The following is a 17273-nucleotide window of genomic DNA, read 5'->3' as shown; positions in this document are numbered from 1 at the left end:
GGAGGAGGAGAAGGAGAAGGAGGAGGAGGAGGAGGAGAAGGAGGAGGAGGAGGAGAAGAGCAAGAAGAAGAGCAGCCACCAAGCACTGCGCTAAGTGCTTTACAAACAGTGCCTCATTGAGGCTTCACAGCCCTGGGGTAGATACCATTGCTACCCCCATTTCACAAAAGAGGACACACAAGACAAGGGGAGGCCAAGGTCACAGAGCTACCAGAGGCAGAGCTGCGATTCAAACTCAGGTCTCAGGCCTCCAGAGCTTGTACCCAGCCTTCCTTAGTATCATTCCCGTCCTCCCTTGGACACTTTAGAGCACTCTGCTACACAACGGTGCTGAAGTCCTCACACACTGGTTTGCAGGTGTTGTGGATGTGCCTTTCTCACCAAGTTGTGAGCTTCTGGAGGGCACAGCCCATGTTTTAATGCTGCCGGAAGACTGTAAGATCTGTGAAAGCAGGGATCATTTCTGTCTTGTTCAACTCTGTGCCCCCTTCCCGTAGGGCAGTGTCTGATACCCACAGGAGGTGCTCAGTAAACACTTGTTGAGTGAATGAATGGATGGACAAAAGGATGGCTGGATATCCACCCTTGAATCTGGTATCCCAGTACCCAGCACAGTGGCTGACACATAGAAAGAGCTCCATAAAGATTTGTGGAATGACAGTCCTGTTACTTGAAAATTAAGCAGAACTAATTCTGTTTTTAGAATTCAAAAAAGATGAATTTTAAATGGGGCGTTCTTCTGTTTAAATAAATAAACAAACAAACAAGCTAGCAATAGGCAAAGAAAGAAGAGAGAACACTTTCCAACACAGTTATGCAAGATCAATTTAGACAAAAAATGTTAAAAGCCTGGATTTGAAACCAAACCTGAGCCCAAAAGGAGTCGTCTTTTTGGCAACATGCTTCCACGAGAACACACACTATAATCCCCAGCTCTTGTATCAATTCCTCAGAGACAGATGGCACCCATCAATTTTAAGTGATTAAATGCATTCCTGGAATTCTCAAGTGTTCCTCCTGATTCAGATGGAAGGTGTGTGTGCTCAGGGAAGAGAGGAAACGTCTGACGATCTATTGTTCAGTGAATGTGGGTGCGGGAGGGGTGGAGAGGAAGGGTCAGGGTGCATGAGTCCCTTATTTAGGAGGGTTTGGAAATTTAATAGGATGTGAAACCAACTGCATGTTGAAGAGCACATTAGGTCCTCTATCCAATCAGTTCTTGTTTTATGAGGTGATCATCTCAGGGTAACACACTCATCAGCCACACTCCGCTGGAATCTCAAATGTAACAACCCCCTTGACAAAATTCTCAAGGACAGAGAGTACTGCCCAGCACAGGGCAGAAAAACATCTGGTTTTTCCAAGTCACCAAGACAGAAAGATGCAGGATCGTTGCACATATTCAATGAGATAACGGGTGAAATTGCCTAACTCATTGCCTATCACGTGGGAATCCAAAAATTCCCTTCTGTAATAATAAAAGAGCTCCATGGAATTGCACTCTGTCCAGGCCCCAAATAATTATTTACATAATATGGGGCAATTTTCAAATTGCCTGCACATCTTGTCTTTCATTTTTTTCTCCCCAGCCACCCTTTGAGGCCAGTTGGCAACGGCTTTATTATCTCCACGCAGTTGAGGAGGAAATTAACACTCAGACAATCAAGCGCCTGACCCAAAGTCGCACAGCAAGGAGGTGGCAGAACTGGGATGGAAATACAGCTCTTTGAATTCCAGGGGCTATTTTCCTGGAGTCCTCTGTCTCTGCCACTGGCTGATGTGGCTGTCTCAGACCAGCCCCGCCCAGGGATGAAACAGATAGACATTTAAGCAGAGTGACTTTTAAAAATTTCTCTGATCTTCTCCTCCACTGCCCTTCCAAGGTTCTCCAAATCCCCAGCCAACTCTTTTCAAGGTCGAGTGCTAACAACCAACCCCTCACAGAGTTATCCCGCCTGTGTCTTCGAAAGAGCCCAGGTCTGTCCTTGTTGGTGAACATTTGAGTCAAGATTTTGCTTCCAGACTCCCAGTGCCTTCATCCATAAAAGGAAGAGTCTGGATCACATGATCTTCAAAGTCCCCTCCTGCTGGGTCATTTGCTGTCACTCCAATCTAAACAGACGTCTGAGGAGTTTGGCCACCTCTTCCCTGTCCACTTATAAAAGGCCCAATAGCAGGATAAGAACAAGGGCACTGGGGCCTGGAAAGAAATGCTCCTGCCAGAGCCTGGTATGCCTGAGAGCCCGGGGGCTGGCGCAGCTCCGATTCTAATGCCATGGAGCCAGTAACACTCACCACCCCTCCCTGCATGCTCCCCCCACACCCCCTGCCCTTCCTCTCTCCTTACTCTGCCTGGCCAGGCTGGCAAACCATAGGCAGACAGCTATGGGCTCTGGGCAAGGCTGGTCTGTGGGATCTCTGCTGGCTCTGCTTACGATTCCACTTAAAGAAACCAGTTATGCTCGTATTTGTGGTCCTACCAAATGTGTTTGGATTCTTGTGGTTTGTCGGTGAGAATCGTTGAAGGATGGACCCTGTTGGCCCCTGCCACCACAACAACCCATAAGTCCGCTGGTTCCCTATGAAGCCAGAGAGCAGGGGGAGAGAGAAAGAGCAAAAAGAGAGACTGACTCACAAGGTATACAGACATTGAGAATTATCCCCTTTAGATTGTAAAAGCCACTGCATCCCAGAACCTGATTCCCAGAAGGTGTGTGTGTGCATGACAACTGAAACTCGAATAAAGAGCTAATTCTCAGCAATTTGTACTTCTGATTTATGTTTATAAGCTAGAGGTTAGATTAAGAATACAGGCATTAGGGGCTGTTAGTATATCGAACATATATTTACAGAGTGCAACAAGGTGATTTTTTAATAGTCTATTATTATTTTAAAATACTGATTATTGACCATTTGCAAGATGCTTGTCACTATCTAAGGACTTTCCTTGTATTATCTCATTTAATCCTTAAAACACGCTATGAAGTTATCATGGAGATACGGACTGCTTCTTTTGTTTGGGAGTTTTCTGACTATCTGCTGTTAGTATCAATGAAGAGAAGCTAAGGGGAGGCTTGGGAGGGAGGGACAAATTTGAGATGCTCACTTTAGAACAGGAAGGCAAATAGATTTTAGCTCAAGCGCCAGCTACAAGTGAAAACTGGTGGGAACCCGGAAAGTTGGGTTGAGAAAGATTCTGAGATTAAGTCCGGGCTTAGTGGGAAAGAGTGGCATGATTGACAGGCAATGCCTGTCATGGGCACTCAAGGAAGAAGTATCATTCCATGTGACAAGTATTTGCCATTGTTGCTGAAGAACAAATTCCAGACCCATCCTCCAGTGCAGGAACTTCTGTGGATGCCTATACAGGTTGTGCTCTGCACAACTCTAGAGGGTGCCATTCATATAGATTTGGATGTAAATGGAACCCCTTGGACTCAGGCAGCTCTTAACCTGCACAACTGTACCTGGCAGGCCTGTACATGTGATCTCTCATGGAAACGGAAACTGAGGTAGGAGATGACAAACTGGACGGCAGAGATGAGTCCTTAAATGTTAGGTGCTTTAGTGCAAAGAGCTCCAGGTGGGAAATAAAGAACCTTTGGCCCTTCTTTTAATTTGTTGTGTGTCCTGAAGCAATCTCTTTCCCTTTTCTAGGCTTCAGTTTTGGAGCTTATGATATGAGCTGTTTAGACCACAGGGGCCCTGAAATCCTTGCCAAATGTGTATGTGGGGAACTTCGTTGTTGAGTTTGCCACCCAACATCTCTTCCCCTTCTTGTGACATCATAGCCCAATCCTGTTTAAGGGAGCTGCCCTCCCTACTCTCGACATTGAAGCTTTACTCTGTTTATAAGCATATGGCTGAGCTAAACCAAGCAGCACGTTTCATCCACCCCTAACCCCTAGACACAGTGACTGGTTCAGAGCTGGACCCATAACTCCAACAGCACCAACGAGACTAAAGTCCAGGGATTTTTTTAAAGCTAGGATAGAAGTACACTTCATCTTTCTTATTGTATGTGAACCTGGAAGGATGTAGCCCCAAGTCATCTGGGGGACCACGAGGGAAATTCTATTTGAAAATAGAGCCCTCATCAAAGAAGCAAAATCAAAAAATAAGGAAACTGTATTCCGGTCATACTGTTTGAACCCTGTATCGAGCTTCACCTGGAGCCGGACACTCTCTGACATGAACCAATAAATTCCTTTTGTGTAAGTAGTCTGGTGTGGCTTTTCCACTAAAAGAATCCTAATTGAAAATGTATGAATTCATGAATATAAAGAAAGAATTTTGCACCCTCTAACTCTGGCCAAAACTGGTCTTGGTATCACTGGCAAGAGTCCAGCAGAAATGGGAAGCCTGCATGATGCTATGAGAAGATGCCCAATAAGCAACCTAGATTCCATTTAAGTGCTTCCCCTCCCCCAACACGTCACACACATGCAATGGGACTGGGCAAATGAACCAAGTTATTACCATGCTTACCAAGATTTCCACTTCCAAATGAGTGCTGTCATCAAAGCAGTCACCTGGAGAGGGAGGCTGTGGATTTATTTCTTTATGTCAAAAATGCTTCCAGGACTCTTTTCTTGAAGGTCTGTAGATCCAGTATGCAAAAGCCCCACTGAGAACATTCAGATCAAAATTACAACAAACCTTGATTGACCACTTATTAAGTGTAAAGGGCTATGACAAGCACTGGGACATAAGCAACAACAACGACAAGCATTCATAATTAGAAGGAAAAAATAAAGCAGGTGTCCAATCCACGCAAACATGGCACTCCTGCTGGCTCATAGAAATAATCTTCAAATGGTAAAGTGGTTTTCTAGGCAAACCCTCAAGCTCTTCTCGCCTCCATCCCTTTTGGATCCTATGTGTTCTTCAGGGAATACCTATGAAGCACTTCTTTTCTAATATCTATCCCTCTTGTCATCTATATGGTTACCATGGAAGCCATCATAGAAGTGACCCCTTCCCCCTGATCAGTGTTGATGGTCCAGGGCTAGCCACCTACACAAGCCTGATCAATCATAGAACCCATTGCCTAGCAACAGATGATTGGTTCAGAGGCAAGCCCCTGACCCTCAGACTTATCTGAGCCCTTCCATGGGAGTTTTGAGTCTAGACAGATACAAAGGAGCCAGGCTTTCTGTGGCTGCCTATTTCTCAGATGTAAAAATTAGGACTTTTTATGGTCTTGTTCCTCATCATGTGAATCAGAGAAAGAGAGGGCTTCATCCTGCGGAAAGAAAAGAAGAAAGAAACAAAGATGAGATATGGGATGTAAGGAGTTATCGAAAGGGTTTTGAACCCCTGGATCCAGTTGCTCCTGAAACCCAGACACTTGCCAGGTTTTGAATTGCTCGTTATACTCAACTAATTTATAATAAAGTCCTGTTTTTGCTTAAGCTAGTTGGAGCTGGTTTTCTATCAGCTAAAACAAAGAGTCCTTACAAACATGATCCAGATAGGACAAGTGTCTCTGGTTCCGGTCTAAGTCCACCCAGCCAGATTTGGTCTCCTCCCCAATTCCTGCATTTGGATCTGTACAGTTCTGAACCTTGACCCCCCTCCAACAGGATGCCTTCCCGCCTCTCAGGTGGGGCATCCCAGCTTGCAAAACTCCACCTTGTTTTCCCTGTGAAGGGAAAGGAATGGAACAAGACGTTCCCAAGAAACCATGACGCTCAGCTGCGGGTGTGGACTGTGCCAGAGCTGTGTCCATGGAGCTGTGGCAGAGCTGAGGGAGGAGCAAGCAGATCCAGCTGCAAGGACCAGGAGAGGACTGCAGGGACTTAGCGAATCCTCGAGGGCTGGGTGGGACTTTAATAGGTGAAGAGGATTGGAATTACAGGAGGCAGTCAGCTTGGAAAGAGAATTTTTAACAGAAGAAACAAAATGGGCCAAAAAGTTTGTGGGAAAATGTGAAGTGCAGCCTTAGTGGACTTCTAAATAAAAAAGCCTTCCATCTTGATTCCTACATTATTTAACAGACTTGGCTCCAACTGACTTTGCCTTTCAAATGGTTATTTTTTGAGGAGAAGGGGACAGTTAATTACATGTCTATTATTTAAAAAAGAAAAGAAAACTTTTAGAAAATATGGAAAAGTATGAAATCACCCATAATCCCTCTACCTACTCAGACATAATCCCAGCTAAGACATTTGTATATATGCTTATTACCTCTTTTTAAATCATCCGAACATTTACATATTATAAAAGTACATTTTAACTGTTTGTACAGTTTGGTATCGTGGTTTCGTTCACTTTCAATACTTTATGCACAGAATGTCATTAAATATACCAAACGTCACAATTTTACATCATTATCAGTTAAATGGCTCTAGAGTGTTCTCTGTGTGATGTGTTATGTCTTAACCAGTTCCCTACTGATGGCCATTTAGGCTGCTTCCTATTAGGCGTGAGTGCATGTGTGTGAATTTGCTTTTATATCAACACTGTGATGAACTGATCTTGTTGCATTTGTTTGTTTGTTTTCTTAAGGTAAATACCAAGAAGTGTGATTGCTGTGTTAAAGGGTATACATATTTCATTTTGACTCATATCGTCAAACGCCCTTTAGAAATGTGCCAATTTACGTCTCCCAACACTCTATGAGACAATCAGTCTTCCTTTACCTTTTTCAGACTTTTCAGAGTTAGTTTTATTCCTCTCCATCTGCCCAAAAGGTAAAAACCTGATGTCATTGTTGTGTAATTTGCATTTATTTTATTACTACTTTCTTTTTTTTTTTTTTTTTAAGATTTTATTTTTCCTTTGTCTCCCCAAAGCCCCCGGTACATACTTGTATACTTTTTTAGCTGTGGGTCCTTCTAGTTGTGGCATGTGGGATGCCGCCTCAGCATGGTTTGATGAGCAGTGCCATGTCCGCGCCCAGGATTCGAACCGGCAAAACCCTGGGCCACCAAAGCGGAGCACACGAATTTAACCACTTGGCCACAGGACCGGCCCCTATTACTGCTTTCTACTACAACTTTATATGTGACTATTGGTCATACATATGTTTTATTTAAGATTTATCCATTCATGCCCTTTTCACACTTTTATTTGGATGTTATTTATCGTTTCATGATTGATCTACAAGGACTTTTTAAATATCTAGAATATTAATTATCTATTATTCTTATATGTTGACAACCTGTTTTTGATATATCCTTTGTGTTTTATCTTAGTAACGTGGGAGGTTTTGCCACATAAGTTTTACATTTTTGTTTATATCGATATTCATTTCTTTTATAGTTTCTAATGTTGATACCATTATTGAAAAGAATTCCCCTAACCCTAAGAAGTGAAAAACATGCACCTATACTTTCTTCTACTATTTTTATGATTTAAATGTTTACATTTAAATCTCTAATTTATCTGGAATTTATGTTTTATGGAAGGTAAAAAGTAAAGTTCTAACTTTTATTTTCCAAATATCCAAAATTGACACTTTTTGAAAAATGGAAATGTCATCTTTATCACATATTCATTCTCAAGCATAGTTGGATCTGGCTTTAGATGATCTCTTCTATTCCAGTGGATCTGGTTTTAAAAGATCTATTCTATTCCAATGATCTGGTTTTAGGTGATCTATTCTGTTCCAATGGATCTGGTTTTAGATGACCTATTCTATTCCAGTGATCTGGTTTTAGATGATCTATTCTATTCCAGTGATCTGGTTTTAGATGATCTATTCTGTTCCAAGGGTCTGCCAACCTCACCCTCTGCTAGTAGCACTCTGTTTCACCTACAGTCACATTTTCAGGCATTTTAATCTGGTAGGGCAATTTCCTCCACATAACCCTCCTTTTTCTAAATGCTTTTGGCTGTTCTTAAGTATTTATTCTTCCAGAAACACTTTGGAATCATTTCGTTAAGTTCCCTCCAAATCCCATTGATATTTTGAATGGAATTTCCTTAAATTAATAGATTAAATTGTAGGGCATTGACATCTTCACTATCCTCCCAGAAGCATAATATACCTTTCCGTTTACTCAAGTCCTCTTTCATGCTCCTCACTAAAGTTGTGTCACTTTCTCCATATAGATCTTACACATTTCTTATTAAAGTTATTTCTGAGTATTACATATTTGGTTACTATCATGAGTGAAGTCTCTTTTCTATTACATTTTATATAGCAAGTTCATGCTGGTATACGGCAAGCCACTGAAATATATACACATATATTTATACTATTGGACCTGTCTGGTGAAGCAGGAGCCATGGAAGTGATGAACCTTTACCAGAACTAGCCCCCAGGAAAGAAAGAGAGAGAAATGTCCTGGTTTCTCCTGGTTTTCTCTCTCCTCCATGCCGCAAATTTGGCCGGAAGCCAGATGACAAGGGAGCCTGGGAACCGCAGCCTGGAGGGTGAGGGGTCAGCCCCAGCCATATAGAACAGCACAAGGGAAGTCATGGAAGGGATCTGGGGCAGACAGGCCAAGGGCCAGGACTACGTGCCGTCATAAGAACTATTGATTCCTTCTAAAAGTCATACCCGCTCTCAAATAATGAGTATTTGACTCCACCACAACGACCACAAGAATGTGCACTGGTTTGAGAACAATATTGAAAGAGGAGAAAAAAATCATTTTAATTGGATTATTGAAAGAAGCTTACTATTTCCTGAGGTGACTATTCTGAAAGAGAAAACCTACATATGGACGTATTGGTATTATTTTTAAGTAGGCACATTAATGGAGAATTATTCATTATGTAAAATACGTATTAGGCCCTCCAACAAGTGCCCAAGGAGTGGAGACCAAAGCTGAATCACTCTCTGCAAGAACCCAGTGAACTCTTTTTCTCCCTTCTGCCTTACGGCAGCGTGCTCGCCTTCGTGAGAGGGGAAGTGAGGGGCCTTCTCAGCAGGCCTATCCCCTCCCACCTCCAGCAGGAGCCAAATAGGCCAAATAGGATCCCAACAGGAACAATACTTTAAAAATACAGACTTGCTAAATACCAGCATGAACCAAAGAACCTGCTATAGAATGTAATTTCAACTCTGTATCATTCAACTTTTTTTTTAAAGCTTGGCACCTGAGCTAACATCTGTTGCCAATCTTTTTTTTCCTTCCTTCTTCTCCCCCAAGCCCCCCAGTACATAGTTTATATTCTAGGTGTAGGTCCTTCTGGTTGTGCTATGTGGGACGCCGCCTCAGCACAGCTTGATGAGCTGTGCAAGGTCCACGCCCAGGATCCGAACTGGCGGAACCCTGGGCCGCCTAAGTAAAGCGTGCGAACTTAACCGCCCAGCCACAGGGCCAGCCCCTCAACTTTCTTAAAATCAACTAAATGTTACCTTGAGAAAAAACTCAAAACTTTTCTAAAAGCTTCTTGAGGGGTTCCTTGTTCCTCTCAGCTGTCCTCAGCACCTAGTGGATGCTAAATAGTGAAGTGAAATTGAACCTCTTTAAGTACCAGTGATTGATTTGCCAGCTCTCGGGGGCCCCACACTGTAACATCTCACCTGGAATTACAAACTATTCCACATCTTACCCACCTGTTTAGTCAATAGCACTGTTGACGGCACGGGCTGTGTTTTTCCCGTCTTTGTGTTCCCACCTGATCTAACACGGCCTGGCACAAAGCTCAACCACATTCATGCAATAAACGGAGGAGTGGATGGAGTAGGGCTTGAGTGTTCCCGGCCAGAAAGTGAAGCCTTGAGTAGCTACCTTTGTAATGGTCTGTGTGATGGAGCAATTCCTCTCGGTCTCTGTTTGCGGGAGGTGAGAAGTGGGGGTTTCCTTCCTTCTCTGCTGCCCACGTGTATCTGCTCCCCTCCCAGTGAGTCATCTGGGAACCAGACACCACCACTCTCAGACAGAACATGTCAGGTACCTGCTCGGTGGGGCTGTAAATCCGTGCCGTGTCTCCTGTGGTTACCTAGGGAACCCTGAGGCACAGCCAGGAAGGGGCGCTACAGACAGAGGGGTCTGGCCAGTGTCCCAGCCCCCTCAGCCACAGCCCAGCAGGCACTTCCTGCTCTAGTTTGGAACCCCTGTCCTGTCCCCTGTAGAGGGCAAGGGTAGCCCCTGGCCAAGAGGCCCTGAGAAGCACCAAGATGCCCCTACCACACGTTCAACGAGGCAGAGGCGATCAGTTAGCAAAATAACTGTGAGAGGAATGAGGACAGCTGGAGTCTGGTCCTGCACTCCAGTCCTGGCCCACTACATAAGCAGTCATAAGCAGATCCCCCTTTCACTCTCTGGGGGGGTGAAGATGAAATGAAACAGTACATTAAACTGCTTGGCGTAAGTCCTGACCACAGCAAACAATTAACCAGAGGCTGCTGCAAATGTAATTAGCAGTGGTATATTGTCCCCACTGTAATCCCCCAGCACCATCCCGTCTTACTGATGAGCAAATTCCACTCAGAGGGATTAAGTGACTTAAAGTCCTTCTACCAAGAATTGAATCCACTGGTAACAGCCAACTAGCCACTCTAAAGCATGGGGATTATTCTGGTAACTCCTGTGGGAGCGTGTGGGAAGGACGGACGATAACAGTCAGCTCCATTCAGCTCCACAGCCAGACGGGCACCCTCATTGGGGTTGCACAATGGCCGGAAGGCCTCCAGACCTTGCTCCAAACCTTAGGTCCCCTCATCTTCAGATCCCATGGCACAAGAGTCCCCGGGCTCTCGCTGGCTCTGGGAGTCCACCCTGGAGCCGCAGGGGAGGGTCAGCCGGGTCTGAGAGGTCAGACTCAGGGGACAGCTGTGGGTACAAAGGGAGGCTGAGCACAAGCTAGGAGCCCAAACAAGATGCACTCATGTGTGCGTGTGTGTGTGCGTGTGTGTGTAAAGTCTAAAAAACATTTGCCAAAACGTTTACAGGAATGCTCTCTCTGGATAGCGGAATAAAGGATGATTTCTCTTGTGTTTTCTGTACCTTTCCATAGCTTTACCATAAGCACAATTTACTTTGATAATTTTTTAAAAGCTATTTTCATTTGTTCAGTGATTAAATGATTGGGCTGGACATTGGAGGCCTCAGTCCTGGCTCTGGCTCTGAGTGACCAGGCTCTTGTCATTTTTCTGGCCTTGGTTTCCCCATCTGTAAAATGAGGGCAAGGCTGCACCACCTCTACAGTCCCTCCCAGCTCAGATTCAGGACGCCTCTGTCCTTCTACGTACCACAGCAAGGAGAAACGTGTGGAGCAGCTGGGTCCTAGAGGACCTGCTTGAATGCAAAGAGAATAATTGTTTCTAAATAGGAATCCATTCCAGATGCCAATGGGCACATTTAGAGAGTTGAAAAAGTTTCTTCACACGCCAACATGTTCCCCAGAACCACAAAGAGAACACCCCTCCTCAGTGGAGAAGGGCTAACCTACTCCAGCCCTGGAAAATCTCTGCCTCCCTCAGAGGGAAGAAGGATTAATATCACTGAGAATGACGCATCACTACCAAGTGTCAGGCCCGGCACAAAGTGGACTATACACACAGTCTAATTTAAACCCATAGCATTCGTGGCTGCGATCATTTGTTTGGCAGTTAACTAGACAATGAAGTCCCTTGCAGTATTATTTAATTGCCACACAGTTACTGAATACAAGTTCATGACTTTCGCCTCCCCAGAAAGATCCTTGAGAGGAAGAAATGCCCTTTATCCAACTTTGTGTGTCCCTCAGACCCTAACACAGGGCTCAGTCAATATTTGCTGATCGTTAGAATCCCGCTCCCTTCATCAGTGCTTCTTGGGCCCCTTAGAGGATGATCCCTAATATCAAAGGTTTGACCAGCTCATTGGAGCACACACCTTTGGTTAAGAAAGTGATGCTCTTAGTTCACATTAAAGGGGAGGAGGAGGAGCAACACCTTAGGCCGTTATCCATCACTGGCAGGAAGCCACCACTTTGAAGAGTTGGCCTAACACTCACGGGATCTTCAGGAAACAGGACATCAGACTGGTAGACCTTGACCAGGAACAGAAGGTTAGAAAAGGTCAGGATTTAGAGGGAGCCGGAGGCAACATGGGAGCATTGGGATCTTGGGCAGGGGTTAGAGTTGAAAGGAAGGAAGGGTTACACAGAGGAGAACGGATCCCCAACACAAAATTCAGTGGCATAGTTGCTAAGTTTGCTGCATGCCCTGCTTCAGTGGCCCAGGGTTTGCAGGTTTCAATACCAGGAACGCACCTATACACAGCTCATGCTGTGGTGGCGTCCCACCTACAAAAGAGAGGAAGATGGGCACAGACACTAGCTCAGTGACAATCTTCCTCAAGCAAAAAGAGGAAGATTGGCAACAGATGTTAGCTTAGGGCCAATCTTCCTCACCAAAAAAAAATAAAAAGACAATGAAAGAAAGCAAACCTCCTCCTACACAATTTTGCCTCTAGGAAACTCTGGTTTCAGAGGTGGGATGGGCAGTTGGGACCAAACAGGCTGAGCCAAAAACAAGAACAGCAACAAAAATGTCTAAAAAGAGAAAACTCATTGAAAGACAAAAGTTTCACAAACTTTGCTTTATTTTAACTTTCAGTTAAGGCTGAAATCCACCTGCTCTTTTCATTCATTCATTCACTCACCTACTATCTAATAAATATGTATTGAGCACCCACTATCCATCAGACACTGTGCCAGGCCCTTGGATGAGCAAAAAGCAGCACTGTCCCTGGTCTCACTGAGCCTGAAGTCTAGGGAAGGAGGTAGATATCGATCCAGTAATCACATGGAGGAGTGCGTAACCCCAAACCACAGTAAACGCTATGAAAGAGAGGGATGTGGTTTTCTGAGAGCAGAGAAGAAAGGAACCTCACTTGGATTGGGGTGGGGAGGGGCAAGACAGTCTTCCCTGAGGGATAATGCCTGTAGAGAAGTATGAAGAACTGGTAGGCCCCTGGTAAGGAGTAAGCCACAGCAAGTGGAAGCCGAAGTCATTTTTAATGGGCCAGCCGAGGCAAGACTAGCAGGACTGATGATAATCAGAAAATCGAGTTTAAGACCTAGACCCTACAAGAACCCTCTCTATGAGACATTTGGCCAAGCCGTTTGCACTTTCTGGGCCTCCATTGGATGATCTATAAAATAGGGATGACGGATGAAAATGACGTTTCTCACAATGTGGTCTGCCGGTCCTCTGCAGTAGAAGTACTTGGGTTACTTATAAAAAATATAAATTCCTAGACCTCATTGCAGACCTACTGGATCAAAATATCTGGGGCTGGGACCCAGGAATCTGCATTTTAAGGCTCCCTCTAGGTGACTCATACCCGGAAAAGTTTAAGCATCACTAGCTGCATTAGGCAGACCTTGCCTGCTCAGCGGCTCCATATTTCTTTCTAAATTCCCAGGCTCCCAGTGGAGTAGCACCAAGAAGGGGCAGCGTGGGCAGTCCCCCAGACTGAGTGAAGGAACGTTCTAAAGTTTTCAGGCGACAACAAAGGACCGAACTTTCACACTTGGAGCTGGTCCAGCTGTTCCAGGGACGAGTTCCCCAGCTTGATTTGAGAGAAAACAGCTCCAGACAGAATGCTTTTTTTCCTTTTTCGTGTCTCCACTCAACCCCTGGAATTTAATTGAAAATATGTATTCACTGGAGTCTGCTCCCTGCCCTTTTCCCTCCTTCTCTTCTTCCCCTTCTCATGGATCTGGTCCCCTCTGCAGTATCGGGGGCAGGGGGAGGTTCACATGCAACCCCTTCCTTCCTCGCTTTTCTAGGGCACAAACGGTCAGCTTCTGATATGATGGTTTATAGTCTGTGAGCCTCTTTGGTAGGATACACAAGGAAAATTCCTGTTGACACTAATTGTACCGGTGGCTGAGAATTATAGGCTGGGAGCCGGCTGCCTACCTGCCCTTTCCCTCTCCCTCTGCACAGAGAGCTCACAGGGCCCACTGCCCACCACACCCCACTCCCCAAGCCCACCAACACCAGCACTGGCTTGGGCTCCAACCTCGCTAGGAGTTCTCCACGTGAAGAAATATTTCCAACAAGCCCTGGGCTCTCTAGGTGTGGGAGAGCCAATTTCAGGTGCATCTCAACAGCCAGATACATTATATCTGCCTACCTGATAGGGTTCTTGTGCTAAAATGAGAGAATGCATGGAAAGCACATAACGCAAGCCTAGCACACAGTAAGTTCTCAACAAATGCTAGCTATTATTACTTGTATTACTGTTATTTTTCCAGCCACTGTTTGTTTAGGGCTATTTATATCAGAGGAAAAAAAGAATCAGTGACATCAATTGGCAAGTAAAGGGTTGGAGGTATCACTGAGAAATCAACTAGGAAAATCTGTATGTTAATACTCCCCATACTGAGAAACCTGTTGTATGTTTTTATGATGATACAAAATATCAATAGCTAGTATTTATTGAGACTTTTCCAGGTGCCAGACAAAGTCTCATTTAATCCTGACAACAACTCAATGGGGTGAATACCATTCTCACCCTCATTTTACAGAGAAACAGACAGAAGCATAAATAAATGAAGCAACTGGCCCAAGGCCACAGAGCGAGGAAGTGGCAGGAACTACAATTTGATCTGATGTTGAATAAGCTACTTCCTTAGGTCAAACTGGCATCTCTCATGCTGTCTTTGGAGTGTATATCTATGCTCTCTCTTTCTCTGAGATAGACAACAGCTGGGTGCCATCATGGGGTCAATAACCTTAGTAGTCCTTAGAGACTATTATCGGAGCAGGTCCCCTACTTTTCTCCCTGGAAGAGTTAAGACTTGACACAAGCCCCTGAGCTCACTTGAGCTTCCTAGGGAGAGGTTAGGAGGAGCCATATACTCCTTGGACCCCACCCCAGAGAAGGGTTCATGTTTGTGTCGTGCAGTAGCATATGGTCCAAAACGACTTCTGCTTCTCTGAATCTATGTCCCTGGTTTGCTGAAGTTTGCCCAGAAATTCCTGTAGTTTTGTTTAGCAGCGAGGTCAGCCTACAGCCAAATTTGGGTTATCTGGGAAATGAAAAGTATCAGCTTTGAGTCAAACTGACTCCACTCTAATCCTATCTCTGAGTCATCTTGGGCAAGGTAAGTAATCTCTCTTATCCTCAGCATCCTCACCTGTAGATTGGAGCCAACAATGTCTTCCACAAAAGAGTTGTTTGGAGGATTAAATGAGATGGCGCTTGTGAATTCGTTTAGCACAATGCCTAGTGCATAAGTGCACTCAGTCAAAGTTAATTAGCTTTCAATGGATAGCACTCCCAAGGGCAGGGGAGGTATTTGGAGGCCCCTCCAGGAAGCTGCAATTCACAACATGCAGCTAACTGCCATTATACCAGCTTGCTCCTGTCTAGAAGTTTCCACAAAATCTTCCCCATACCCCACCCCGCCGAGCACTTACCAGGGCAGTCCCACAAGAGGCAGAAAAATCAAGGCTCCTCCTCCTTCTCCCTTCATCTCTTCAGGACTCCCAAGGCAACCTTCCAAATCTGTCTGTTTGGCGTCCAGTAAACAGCTGAGAAACGCTGGGCATTTCCTGTCCCAGCATTCCTCAGTACGCCATAGAGATGGGCAAAGAAAACTGCGTCTTTCTCACACTCCTCCCTCCTTTGCCGTGCCCATGGGGCCCTGGGATGCCACACGCCATTTCCCAAGCTTGCCCACCCCAACCCCAGGGTCCTACCCTGTCACCTCTGCCAGAAAATGGCAATGAGAAGGCAGAAATCACCCCCTGACATCACTTCCTTGTTGCTCCCCAGGGGCCTGGTCTTTCCTCTCCAAAGCTGGGCTCTAACACTTTGTCCAGATACAATTTTTAGATGCCCCCAAGGAAAAAGGTTCCCACCACTTCCTTTAGACCTTTCTGAACTTGATGGCCACCACAAGTGAAAATCGCCCAAAAGGGTGGGATGGTTTGGTTCAGAGTACAAAAGAAGAAGAAGAGAAAGGATGGGGAAATTTGAGACGTACGTCATGTATTTATTTGTTTCCTTATTTAACTCGCATCCCTGATCAATGTCAGAGAGAATTCTCAGTGCATCCTCAGATGCACATTCCACTTATTCATCTTAGGCTGTGAACTCTGAAACGACAAGAGAGGCTGGCGTCCACTCACCTTATTCAGTTCAAATTCTGCTCTGTGATGAATGGTAAAACACTGGATTAGTTCTGTTGCTTGAGAGTAAAAGAGGATGCACCGAGATAGAGCTGGCAGGAGAGAGGCTCAGGCAAGGAAAATAAGAAGCAACAGAGTGGAGACCAATTGATCAGAGGGCCTGCCAGGAGCTTGGCATTGAGGAAGCCCCTATAAGGAATGTAGGCAAAGTAAGGAGTAAAACAACGTGTCCACAGTTTTCAGTAGGTACTCAATAAGGTCTAGGACCCAAAAAGTTAAAGAGCCAGTAAGGGACAGCTCTTTCCCTTATGAAACTTAGAATGGGAGGGATAAGATTAATAAATACAAAATCACGGACGACATCAGCACAATAGTAGCTGTCTTTGGTTGAGCGTTTTTTATGAGCCAGGGCCCAGCCTAAGCCTTACAGACTATGGTTCCTTTAGTTCTCAGAACAGCCTAATATGTGCATTAACTCAGGGAATAGGAGGTGTTATCCCTAGGTCTCAAGTGAAAAAACGGAGGCCAAGAGAGTTTATGTAGCTTGCCCAAGGTCGCACATCTGGTCAACTAAAGCTGGGATTCGAACTCTTCAGAGCCTACAGTGCCAGGCTGCAGACACAGAGGACAGCAGTGGCAAGAAAGAGTCATGGGGGTGGAACCGAGTCTCCGGGGCTGCTGACCCTGGCTCCGCCTTAGGCAGAACCCTTCCCCTTTCTGGGCCTTTGTGTCCCCAAGTGTAAAATAAGAGGCTTGGACTAGATGAGGGGTCAGCAAAGGTTTTCTATGGAGGGTCAGAGAGTGAATATTCCAGGCTTTGCAGGACAGTCTGTCTCTGTTGCATATACTCAACTCCGCCATTGCAGCATGAAAGCACCCACAGACGATACCTAAGTGAATGGGCGTGGCTGTGTTCCAACAAACTGTATTCACAAAAACAGGCACAAGGCTAGATTTGTCCCACGGGCTGTAGTTTGCTGACCCTTGGACTAGAGGATCTCTAGGGTCCTTCTGATTCTGACATTCCTGGAGTCTGTGATCCCGACTGCAGTAGTGCAGCCCAGAGAGGCCAGTGCCTTGAAAAGTCAGCTGTAAGGAGCCTATCGCCATAAGGTCTGTTTTGTTATGTTTTTGCTTTAACCTTTGATGGTTTCAACAAATACGGTTAGAAAGTCAATCCGGGCAGTGGCAATACAAAGGCAGCTTGGGAGAGCTTCAGCCCCATTAAAATCTCCATCAG

At 45.2% G+C, this 17273-nt stretch overlaps 1 long non-coding RNA gene across 2 annotated transcripts in view; it reads right to left on the bottom strand.

Annotated features, from left to right (window-relative positions):
- Positions 1-17273, bottom strand: part of LOC139075065 (uncharacterized) — an 80474-nt gene that overhangs the window by 57501 nt on the left and 5700 nt on the right. For both annotated transcript variants that reach the window (XR_011525099.1, XR_011525098.1), the window contains exon 3: positions 4489-5245. This is a non-coding gene — a long non-coding RNA (uncharacterized lncRNA). The remainder of the gene's footprint in view (positions 1-4488; positions 5246-17273) is intronic.

The sequence above is a fragment of the Equus przewalskii genome, chromosome 13, assembly GCF_037783145.1.
Source record: "Equus przewalskii isolate Varuska chromosome 13, EquPr2, whole genome shotgun sequence".
NCBI lineage: Eukaryota > Metazoa > Chordata > Mammalia > Perissodactyla > Equidae > Equus > Equus przewalskii.
The sequence above is the reverse complement of the archived record's forward strand: the minus strand, read 5'-3'. Positions and strand labels throughout refer to the sequence as shown.